General features: G+C 45.3%; 2 pseudogenes; one reads left to right on the top strand and one right to left on the bottom strand.

Moving 5' to 3' along the window:
- Positions 1-2,181: 2,181 nt before the first annotated feature.
- LOC141583118 (ras-related protein Rap-1A-like) lies at positions 2,182-5,893 on the bottom strand (annotated as a pseudogene).
- An 85-nt stretch (positions 5,894-5,978) lies between these two features.
- On the top strand, positions 5,979-11,127 carry LOC141583117 (C2 domain-containing protein 2 pseudogene; annotated as a pseudogene).
- Positions 11,128-12,408: the final 1,281 nt, after the last annotated feature.

Genomic DNA, 12,408 nt, shown 5'->3' with positions numbered 1-12,408 from the left:
CTTCTCTCCTAAATAAAATAGAAAATAGTTTTTAATCTTTTATCCTTCATAATCTATCACTATACCAAATATATGTGGTTTATAAATCACACCCAGTGGGAAACACAGCCTAAACAGTTTCATAAAAATATCGCTTGAAGAAAAGATATTAGACCTGGCATTCAAGTTATAAGATTAAACCTCACCCACTTCACTGTCCAGAAAAATCCTAATATTACTGGGTTTTACTTTTAGCAGAAGAACTCTTCACACTCTACCCACCGTAATGACTTTGGTAAAATTATCGCATTTCTGTAGCTGAATACTAAAGAATGAATCCTATCATGATAGTGTATTTTTCCATCTCCTGGCAAGGCAATTCTTACAAACCACACTGTTAGCTCTATCCCATTTGATTGTGTTCTCTTTCTCTTCCTTCTAGGAATACCAGCATTAGTCTTTTTTGGATCATGAGTCTTTGGGGTGTCTTTCCAAATCTCACTGCAGTCTATTATCAGAGATACAAGATTATGACTTGCTGTTTCAGGATCTAAAGTCAGATCTATTTAAATTGAATTAAGAATGTTTTGTGAACCATAATGTTGTGGCAGAAGTCTAGAATTACCATTCCTTAGTTAAAATGGAAAAGCTTGTGAAATTTTTATTTATTTATTATCTTGTAATTTTTGATGGAATGTTGCTCTGTTGCCCAGGCTAGATTGCAGTGGCACAATCTTGGTTCACTGCAACCTCCTTCTCCCAGGTTCCAGCGATTCTCCTGCCTCAGCTTTCCGAGTAGCTGAGGTTACTGGCACCCGCCACTGCACTGAGTTAATTTTTGTATTTTTAGTAGAGATGGGGTTTCACCATGTTGGCCAGGCTGATCTCGAGCTCCTGACTTCATGGTTTACTTGCCAGCCTCCCAAAGTACTGGGATTACAGGCTTGAGCCACCACACCTGATCTGTTATTGATCAGTAGGCTGAGGTGGGAAGATCACATGAGCTCTGGAGTTTGAGAACAGCTAAGCCAATATGGTGAAACCCAGTCTCTACCAAATATTCAAAAACTAGCTGGGCATGGTGGGTAGTCTCAGCTACTCCAGAGGCTGAGGTGGGAGAATGGCTTGAAACTGTGGACCAGCAACCTCAGCCTAGATGACAGAACGAGAACCTGTCTCAAAAAAGATTAAATTAAAAAATTTTCCTTTCAAAAGGTTAATCAGTTTTCAGTATATCAATGCTTCATTCTAGGTAAGCTAATTTCACTTAGGGTTTTTTTTTTTTTTTTTGGTACTAAAATTTAATCATCCATAAAAACTGTAATTTAATCTGACAGTAAAACAAAAAAAGCAATATTAGAGTTGGTTTAGTATGTTATGTATTTTAACTTTGAACGCCATAGAATTCACCTATTCCAGTTTTTCTTCTTCTATAGGAAAATAGACCCATTTTCCAAAGCATTATGCACAAACAATTTTTCTTTTTTAAATTGTTTAATCTCACTTTTTTTTTTTTTTTTTTGAGACGGAGTTTCGCTCTTGTTACCCAGGCTGGAGTGCAATGGCGCGATCTCAGCTCACCGCAGCCTCTGCCTCCTGGGTTCAAGCAATTCTCCTGCCTCAGCCTCGTGAGTAGCTGGGAATACAGGCACGCGCCACCATGCCCAGCTAATTTTTTGTATTTTTAGTAGAGACGGGGTTTCACCATGTTGACCAGGATGGTCTCGATCTCTTGACCTCGTGATCCACCTGCCTCAGCCTCCCAAAGTACTGGGATAACAGGCGTGAGCCACCGCGCCTGGCTGCACAAGGATTTTAATTAGAATATAATGAGAAATGATATTTCATATTTTTAAAAATATAAAATGAAGTCAATGACTCAAGAACATTATCTGCTGCAGTGAGGTTGGGGGGCATTTCATAATATTACACATATGAAATAGAAAGGTTCAACTGTTTAGGGCTTGATAGGGAGGAATCATGATAAAAAGGTCAATACGAAATCATTTGATTATAGTACCAATATCTAACATTTGAAATGCATCCATGCTCTTTTGTATAATCATAAGAGAGTCAAGTATATTTTTGCACCTGTTATAACTGCTATTGCAAAGGAGAAACACTATTGTCTTATTTTCCAAGAGATATACATACACAGCAATTTTTTTTTCTCCAGGGAACTTGTGCAAACTAATATAAGATCTAAATTCTTCACATAATATATACAGTGCGAGAAGCCTCTTCAGATTTATTTTTTGAAGTCTGAAATGCTGGCACTTTCGAATCAGGCAACAGTTCTTCATTCCTGTAATCTGGCTCAGAGCTGCTGTTGACTACAGGCTTAGAGTAGCAGACCTAATTTCTTTTTAGGATTCTTCTTTTCCACTGGTGGTGTTCTATTTATCTGTCTGACCAGGTCATGAAACATCTCATTAGCATTGATCTTTCACTTTGCAGAAGTTTCTACAAAGGCACAGTTACACCACTGTCTTGCCTAATTCCGGCCCTGTTCTTTGCCAACTACTCGCTCATCTTCCGGGTCACATTTATTGTCAACCAAAATCATTGGAACGTCTTCTGTGCCCTTAACCCATAAAATCTGTTCCCTCAGGTCCTGTAAGTCATTAAATGTGGATTGAGCTATAATAGAATATACTAGCATTAAACCTTGTCCATTCTTCATATACAAATTCCTAATCGCTGTAAATTGCTCTGTCCCTGCAGTATCCAGGATTTCTAGCATACACTGCTGTTGTGAATCCACTTCAACTTGCTTTCTTTTTTTTTTTTTTTCTTCCGGCTATTTTTTAAAATTAATTTATTTACTTTAGGTGCATACTATATGTGGTATTTCTCCCCATGTTATCCCTCACCATCCTCCTCTCCCTTCCCATCCCCTGCTGTCTCTCCCTACCCCCCTCAACTGCCCCCAGTGTGTGATGCTCCTCTCCCTGAGTCCACATGTTCTCGTTGTTCAACACCTACCTATGAGTGAGAACATACGGTGTTTGGCTTTCTGTTCTTATATTAGTTCGCTGAGAATGATGGTTTCCAGATTCATCCAAGTCCCTACAAAGGACACAAACTTGTTTTTTATGGCTGAGTAGTATTCCATGGTATACATGTACCACATTTTCTTTGTCCAATCTATCATTTATCATTTATGGGCGTTTGGATTGATTCTATGGCAGTCTAGTATTTCTTTTTTTTTTTTTTTTTTTTTTTTTTTTTGAGACAGTTTCCAGTTGACACTCAGAAACAGGTTATTCAGTTTCCAAGTGGTTATGCGGGTTTGTGTGTGTTTCTTGATCCTGAGTCCTATTCTGACTGCGCTGTGGTCTGATAGACTGTTTGTTATGATTTCTGTTCTTTTGCATTTGCTGAGGGGTGATTTGCTTCCAATCATATGGTCAATTTTAGAGTATGTGCAATTTGGTGCTGAGAAAAATGTATATTCTGTGGATTTGGGGTGGAGTGTTCTATATATGTGTATTAGGTCCACTTGGTCCAGCTCTGCATTCAAGTCCTGGATATCCTTGCTAATTTTCTGCTCATTTATTGAATAGTGACAGTGGAGTGTTGAAGTTTCCCACTATTATTGTGTGGGAGTCTAAATCTTGTTTTAGGTCATTAAGAACTTGCTTCATGTATCTGGGTGCTCCTGTGTTGGGGACGTATGTATTTAGGGTACTTAACTCTTCCTGTTGGATTGATTCTTTGACCATAATGTAGTGTCCTTCTTTGTCTCTTTTGATCTTTGTTGAAGTCCATTTTATCAGGGACTAGGATTACAACCCCTGCTTTTTTTTGTTCTCCATTTGCTTCGTAAATCTTCTTCTATCCCTTTATTTTGAGTCGATGTGTGTCTTTGTATGTGAGATGGGTTTCCTGAATACAGCACACCGATGGGTTCTGACTTTTTATCCAGTTTGCCAGTCTGTGTCTTTTGATTGGAGCATTTAGGCCATTTACTTTCAATGTTAATATTGCTATATGTGATTTGATTCTGCCATTTTGTTACTGATTGGTTTTCTTTCCCATTAGTTGCCTCATTCTCTTCATTGCATTTTTGGTCTTTGCCAACTGGTTTGCTTTTGCAGTGACTGGTACTTGTTCCTTTCCATGCTTAGTGTTTCTCTCAGGAGCTCTCCTAAGGCAGGTCTGGTGGTGACAAAATCTCTCAATAATTCCTTATCCTTAAAGGATTTTATTTCTCCTTCACTTACAAAGCTTAGTTTGGCTGGATATGAGATTCTGGGTTGAAAGTTCTTTTCTTTAAGGATGTTGAATATTGGCCTCCACTCTCTTCTGGCTTGTAGGGTTTCTGCAGAGAGATCTGCTGTGAGTCTGATGGGCTTCCCTCTGTGGGTGACCTGGCCTTTCTCTCTGGCTGCCCTTAGCATTTTTTCCTTCATTTCAACCCCGGTGAATCTGACGATTATGTGCCTTGGGGTTGCTCTTCTTGAGGAATATCTTTGGGGAGTTCTCTGTATTTCTTGAATTTGAAATTTGGACTGCCTTGCTAGACTTGGGAAGTTCTCCTGGATAATATCCTGGAACATGTTTTCCAGCTTGGATTCATTCTCCCCGTCATATTCAGGTATACCGATCGAGCGTAGATTAGGTCTTTTCACATAATCCCATATTACTTGGAGGCTTTGTTCATTTCTTTTCACTCTTTTTTCTCTTGTCTTGCCTTCTCTTTTTATTTCATTGAGTTGATCTTCAATCTCTGATATCCTTTCTTCCCCTTGATCGATCTGGCTATTAGAACTTGTGTTTACTTCACGTAGTTCTTGTGCTGTGTTTTTCAACTCCATCAAGTCGTCTCTGTTCTTCTCTATGCTGGTTATTCCAATTAGCATTTTGTCTAACTTTTTTTTCAAGGTTTTTGATTGCTTTGCTTTGAGTTAGAACATGTTCCTTTAGCTCAGAAATGTTTCTCACAAGCCACCTTCTGAAGTCTTTTTCTGTCAATTTGTCGCACTCCTCGGTCAAGTTGTGTATCTGTGCTGTTGAGGAGTTGTGATGCCTTGAAGGAGAAGAGGTGTTCTGGTCTTTGATGACGGTTTCATCTTTTTTGTGCTGGTTTTTTCCCCATCTTTGTGGATTTACCTGGCTGTGGTGTCAGGGAGCTGCTTGATGAGGTTGCTTGTCTGCCCAGGAAGGCCAGGTTTCTGTAGTTCTCTAACATCACATTCCTAGATAAATTCCGCTGTGCAGGGTCCAGGCATTGCCACTCCTCCAGAGAGAAATCTATGGCCATATCCCTAAATGTCAATGGTTCCATTTCTAGGCTTCTAGGGGATCCTGGCGTCATAGCTGTAGATCTCCAATACCTGCAGGTCACAGGGCCATACAAACCAGGCGTCTAGGCGAACAGCACACAGAGCAGTGGAAACGAGACCCGGAGCTGCGGCTACAGGGCCAACTTACATTCTTTAGGAAATTTCTATCATTGGGTCATATTTTTTTTTAAAATGCCCTGAACAAACTGAACTGTCAGAGCAGACTGCCCAATGCCTCCTGAACTAAGGATCACTAGCTTGTACTCACACAGGATGTGTTCTGTTTAAATACTGATGATCCCTTCTCTTTTCTTTGAGCTGCTGCTCCCCTTTCAATGCATCTCAGGGCTCTCAGATTCTGTCTCTTTTTTCTCTTCTCCCTTACAACTGTCCCTAATCTTAATGGACTTTCCTTCCTCTACCAATACTCTCTCCTTTCCTGTCACCACTCTTTTTAATCTCATAAATCTTCCAGATTAATTTAAATAGGGATTGAGGAAAGAGGAAGGCCAGGCATTGTGGTTCCGTCTGGGTGTGTGACCTGTGTGTGGATCCCAGGCCTGCTCTCAGATTACCTGAGTCTTCTGGGGCTGGTTCCTTGATCCCCCCGCCCCCCACTCTTTCATGGTCACATGAAAACAAGAAAAATCAACCTCAATTTCTCTTTAAGTTTTGTGTAAAGATAAACACCAATGGCCCGTCCTCCGGCCCATGCCTCCTCAGGCCACCGCTGGGCCACAGGCCAGACTCCCAGGGCAGCGCGCACAGGAGGTAGGGCGCCCGGTCGCAGCCCCGGAACTTCCCAGACTCCGAGTCGGGAGCGCCGGCCGCGGGGTCCCTTCGCGCCCATGTTCCGCAGGTGTGTGCGGGGGCTTGCGCCCAACCCCGGCCGCCGCGCGTTTCCGCCCAGCCCGAAGTCCCGTGGCGCGCTCCTCGCGGGGCTCAGGCCCAGCAGCTCCCCTTCCACGTGCCCCGCGCGCCGCGGCCGAAGCCAGCGCGTACCCTAAGCTAGCTGCCCGCGACCGGCGCTGTCGGGGAAGTTGGGGCGAGGCGGGCCGGGGATGCGCCAAAGCCTCGGCCTGGCTGGCCTCGTGGTTCGAGGAGGTGCAGTGGCTCGCGCTGGTGTCCCTCTTCGTCGCGGCCCTGGCCAAGGTGGGTCTGTATCTGGCGCAGTGAGCGCTGGCCAGGGCGCGACCCCAGCCCCGGCGGGGGGCGCTGGAGCCTGGCGAGGGGCCGCGCGCTGGGTCGGTCGCGCTGCTCTCCTGGATCCTGACGCTGGGCAGCTGCAGGAGCCAGTGGTAGGCGGCCTGGGTGACCGCCCTGAACGACGAAGCCAGAGGAAAGGGGGCCCGCCTTTCCTGTCCTTCGAGAAGGACCCACGGCAGTAGCCCCTGGAGCTGGCGGTGGAGGCGGTCTCCAGTGTGCTCAGCTGGAGTTCCACCTGAAAGAGAAGAGAGAGATCCTCCAGATCAGCTGGTCCTTCATACGTGTGCCGGAAATGGCCATTACTGTCCAGCCCAAAGCACTGGGGGAGGACCAGGTGGCCGAGACGCGCACAGTGTCGGACACTCCGAAGGAGCTCTTGAAGCATTTGGTTGGTTCTGCCTCTCCATCCGTGCTTCTGATCACCAAGCCCACGAATGTACAGGAAGCTCAGAACTTAGAGTGTGCTCCGTCTACTGCTCAGGAATCCTGTCCTCCCAAACCTCCGAGGGCTCACGAGCTAAAGCTGCGGGTGAGGAGTATCCGCGCCTTCCTGCTCAGCGAGCCCGATGCTTCAGGCCACATTAACACAGTGTGCGCCGTGCAGCTGAACGATCCTCTTCAGAGGTTCTCCATCACCCTAACCAAAAACACTACGAACCTCACGTGGAAGAGGAACTCACATTCAAGTTGAATGCCAAGACAAGGAGTCACAGCTGCAGATTTCAGAGGCTGGGCGATTCTCAGAAGGTCTGCTGGCAACTGCGACAGTTCTTTTGGATTTACTAATCCTGCCCTTCAGGCAGGGCGCGGTGGCTCACGCCTGTAATCCCAGCACTTTGGGAGGCCGAGTCGGGTGGATCATGAGGTCAAGAGATCGAGACCGTCCTGGTCAACATAGCGAAAACCCATCTCTACTAAAAATACAAAAAATTAGCTGGGCATGGTGGCGCGTGCCTGTAATCCCAGCTACTCAGGAGGCTGAGGCAGGAGAATTGCCTGAACCCAGGAGGCGGAGGTTGCGGCAAGCCGAGATCGCGCCATTGCACTCCAGCCTGGGTAACAAGAGCAAAACTCGGTCTCAAAACAAACAAACAAACAAACAGCAACAACAATAGCAACAACAAAAAGAAGCAGCCTTCTGGACCACAGAGTTTCATGCTGACCAGCGGGTCTGCCTGCTGCTGCTCGGTGCTGAGTTCCGCCACGGCAGAGTTTATACTTAGGTGGAACCTGGTGAATTGAAGTCTTCGCCCATCCCTCCCTCTGTTCCTGCTGCAAAAATAGAAAAGGATCGCACGGTGATGCCCTGTGGGACTGTGGTCACTACTGTCACCGCTGTGAAGACCAAGCCTAGAGTCGACATGGGGAGGTGTCCCCGCTGAGCTCTGAGCCTCCGGTGAAGACTTCCGTCAAGGTGAAGGTGATCAAGAAGGACATCTCTGTCGAGGCCATCTCCTGCAGCAGTGCGCCCGTCAACAAAACACTCTCTTCTTCAGACACAGAATTGTTGGTGTTGCATGGTTTAGATCCAGTGGCTGAAGTTGCCATTCGACAACCCAGCGAATCTTCAAAGCTGAAACTCAAGTCGCCACGGAAGAAAAGCACCATTATCATGTCAGGGATCTCCAAGACCTCACTAGCCCAGGACCACGATGCTGCCCTGATGCAGGACTATGCAGCCTCACGAACAGTGCCCACCAGGAGGATGCCCTGTCTCATCCAGAGGTGGTTGCAGCCTCTGCCCCACCGGAGGAAGCCGAGTCAGCCCAGGAACCCTCTGCCCCTAATCCCGTGGAGGACGAGCTAGACTCCTGGGACTTAGAAAAGGAGCCCCAGGCCATGGCCTGGAGCGGCCGGTCCTGCCGGACCCTGATGAGCTGTCAGAGAGCTCCGTAAGTGTCTCGGAGCCGGGTGCCGCCAAAAAGCATAAAGGAGGAATTCTAAGGAAAGGTGCAAAGCTGTTCTTCCGCCAGCGGCATCAACAGAAAGACCCGGGCATGAGTCAGTCACACAATGACCTCGTGTTCCTGGAGCAGCCAGAGGGTTCCCGGAGGAAAGGGGTCACCATCACCAAGATCCTGAACAAGAAGCTGCTCTCCAGGCACAGAAACAAGAACACCGTGGAGCCTTGCAGGTAGGGGCTGAGGTCACCACCGCCAAGCCAGGAGACCTGCACCCGTGTTACCACCCTCACCAGGACACAGCAAGAGTCTCCACCAGATGTCCAGATGCCCCGCTTGTCTTGCTGGGTTTCTTCGAACCATCTAGTCTTTTATTTTTAATTTTTTATTTATTTTTATTTTTTTGAGACGGAGTTTCGCTCTTGTTACCCAGGCTGGAGTGCAATGGCGCGATCTCGGCTCACCGCAACCTCCGCCTCCTGGGTTCAGGCAATTCTCCTGTCTCAGCCTCCTGAGTAGCTGGGATTACAGGCACATGTCACCATGTCCAGCTAATTTTTTGTATTTTTGGTAGAGACGGGGTTTCACCATGTTGACCAGAATGGTCTCGATCTCTCGACCTAGTGATCCACTCGCCTCGGCCTCCCAAAGTGCTGGGATTACAGGCTTGAGCCACCGCTCCCGGCCTTTCAAGCTATTTTATACAGGTTTGTTTTTCCACAGTGTAGGGTATTTATGATAAAGAAAATGTTGTGAAGGTTAAAGATCACTTAAGATGATCCACCAAATACTAAAAATGCTGACGTGTAAATCACCTTTATCGCCTCACCTCTTCTACCAGCTTCTGTATCTTGGGGGCTTTTGTTTTTGGTGTTTGTATGAAAGTTTTGTCGAGTGGGGTTTTAAAAGTGATTCCTTGTGAACACTAAGATTAATTGCGTCTGTATCCCTGGACCTGGGTGCTCATGTTGGTTTTAATGTGCTAGCAAGCCTTCCCAGTTTGCTTTGTTTAAGGAGGTGTCTCTGTTCTTTGTGGAGGAATGAAATGGAGCTTTAAGTATCTGTGTGTGGTGTGTGTGTCTGCACACACATATGCGTTATTGTAGCCATAACAAAATCAGCCATCTCCTTGTTCCAGGTGAAAATCTTCTGTGAGAGTTTTGACAGAGCATTTTATTTTAACCAGGTTTCAAGTCTGAGTTCAAAACCAGCCCTGATCCCTTATGACAGCTACTCTACCAACTGCCACTCAATGACAAATTGGTGCCCATTTAGAATTTTTCTTGGGTTTTGCTTGCCACATCTATAGATGAGAGTTGCAAAGTTTCTTTGGGCAGAGAGAGAAAGATCAATTTACATTGCTGGCCACCAAAGGTGGGTGTTTGCTGGGTAAATAGTCTCACGACTCTTAATCTGGAAACTTCCAAGTACAAATTGGTGGATGGTGGAAATCAGGACATTTCTCTCTGTCAGATGGAAACAGACCTCTGGACTGGCATAAACCCTGCTGCCAGGCCCTCTCCCCACTGCCCCGAACGGACCCAGACACGATGACCAAAGCATCCTGCACAGGGCAAGGCCTCTGCGGAATCCTGCAGGGCAAACTCAGGTTACCTTGGGCCCATGACTGTCTGCATTCGAAACACAGTCCACTGCCCTGTTCCCTCAGCGAGCAGCTGGGCAGTAATGCCAACACTCATCATTAGGCTTCTGGTTTGTTGTTTACTCTAACAATGTTATGTCAAAACTGCATTTTAAAAAGAAGGAAATGGCAAGCTTTCCAGGTCTGCAGAAAGGTTTGGCCTGACACTGGAGTGCAGTGATGAACTTTCATGCCAATGATTGTATTCCTCAGTAGCACTTTAGACACCTAAGACAGCTCCGCACCTCACCTGTGCACAGGCTGGGTGGGTTCCTTTGGAGAAGATGAAGCTGGAACACAAACAATCTTTGAAATAAATAAATGTGCACTTGGAAAAAAATAAAAGATAAACACCAATAAAGACATATCTTCTGGAAAACTTTTTTTTTTTTTCTTTGAGACTGAGTCTCACTCTGTGACCCAGGCTTGAGTGCAGTGGCAAGATCATAGCTCACCGCAGCCTCAATCTCCGGACCTCAAGCAATCTTCCTGCCTGGACCTCTCACACTGCTGGGATGACAGTCTTGAGCCCTGGAGTTCAGCCTGGAAAACATTTTTTAAAATACAGAATTTGATGTGGCACAGAACTCAAGATATTCCAAGAATGGTTTGTGTTTCTCGCACTTCTGTTGACTGTTTAATGGTAGATAGGCTGATTATGCAGAACACCTCAGACATATTTCGATGTAATTAGGGCAAAACCAGTGTGAACCCCCTTATGAGAAGTCCAAATCTGTGATTCTCACACAACATACAAAAGAACTTTTTCGTGTAAGATGTCACAGTAAAGAGTGAACCATATATATACATATAAACGTGTGTGTACATATACATATATATGCGCATATATATGTATATATGTGGTTCCCACTTCTTGTTCACCAATACGATGACCTCAGAACAATTCACTCTTACACCCTGCAGGGAGTTTTCTTTCTTTATACAGTCAGCGTAAGGGAAGTGACAGGTCTCAGAGGACAATTGTATCTTGTTCTCTGATTGATCTTCCAGGGTCCGCTTTGGTGAAGGGGACAGCGATACGGACCTGAGGATTGGTCATGATGGGGTGAGAGCTGCAGCAGTAACCCATCATGCACTGAGTGGAGCATGAGGGCAAATGCTGGGTTTTAACATTTTTTTTGGTGGGGGGCACAGGATGTTGCTCTGTCACCCTGTAGTACAATGGTACAATCATGATTCTCTGTAACCTGGAAGTCCTGGGCTCAAGAGATCCTCCAGCCTCAGCCTTCCAAATATCTAGGACTGCAGACACACGTCACCAGGCCCAGTTAATTTTTTAAATTATTCTTTTTGTAGAAATGGTGTCTTGTGTCTCACTATAGAGTCCAGGCTTGTTTGAAACTCCTGGTTTTATTCTCCTTCTTTGACCTCCCAAAGTGCTGGGATGGCAGCCATGGCTCCCAGCCAGTCTTTTGTTATTCATAATGAGCCCCTTTGGATCCACTGGATGTATGTTAATGAGGTGGGTTAAGTTGGGGCCCTGGGGTAGCCTGAGGATAGGGCTGCTCAGCAGAAGACCAAGTGATTAGTACTTGCAGCAGAATGGTGGGAGCACCTGGAAAATAAACTTTATACAAACTCTTGAAGAATGTCATAGCAGGAGTGGAGATTCGTGAACACTTTGAAGTGCCAGGAGATGGACAACCCAGAGAGGGAATGGACCTATATTTATCTATTTAAGGTGATAATTACCCTGTATGTATACTTTTAAATGGTTCCTTTAGTGATTTAGTTTAAGATATAGATACAATGATAAGATGTATGATTACTGCCTTAAAATGATTTGGGGAAAGTAGAAAGAGCATGATCTTGATAAAATAAAATTGACCATAATAATTATTGAAACTGTGTAATGGATCTATGGGGGTTACAGGAATCTATTACACAATTATGGCTCTCTTTGTGCATGTTGGGACTTTTCCATAATATCTCAAAAATTAAACTGAGATTATATAGCATCCTATGAATTATTGTGTCAATCCTGCATGGGAAAAGTTGAACACTGATCAAATTTAGTCCAGATATAAAGCCTAATGATGCCGCACACCCATACACACACTAGAATGATAGAGACAGGTGTGTTTCTCACATGCCGGGGTGTTGCAAGAGAGCACAGAGGCCTGTATGTGATGTAGAAATGGGCTATGAGAGCAGAGAAAGAAGACAGGCTGGATGTTTTCTTGAGGTTAAGATCTGGTCAGGGTGAAGGATCACTTGCTCAGGATGACATTGTGTGGTTTGAATATCTGTCCTGCACTGCAGGAGGGAGTACCTGGGCTTTCTCAGCAGATTGCCCCGATGTGAGGCCAAGGAAAAGAATGAAGGAGTGAGGATTAAAAGTTATCAAGTGTGAAAAACTATACAAACAGAT

Source organism: Saimiri boliviensis (genome assembly GCF_048565385.1).
Source record: "Saimiri boliviensis isolate mSaiBol1 chromosome 3 unlocalized genomic scaffold, mSaiBol1.pri SUPER_3_unloc_1, whole genome shotgun sequence".
NCBI classification, from domain to species: domain Eukaryota; kingdom Metazoa; phylum Chordata; class Mammalia; order Primates; family Cebidae; genus Saimiri; species Saimiri boliviensis.
The sequence above is the reverse complement of the archived record's forward strand: the minus strand, read 5'-3'. Positions and strand labels throughout refer to the sequence as shown.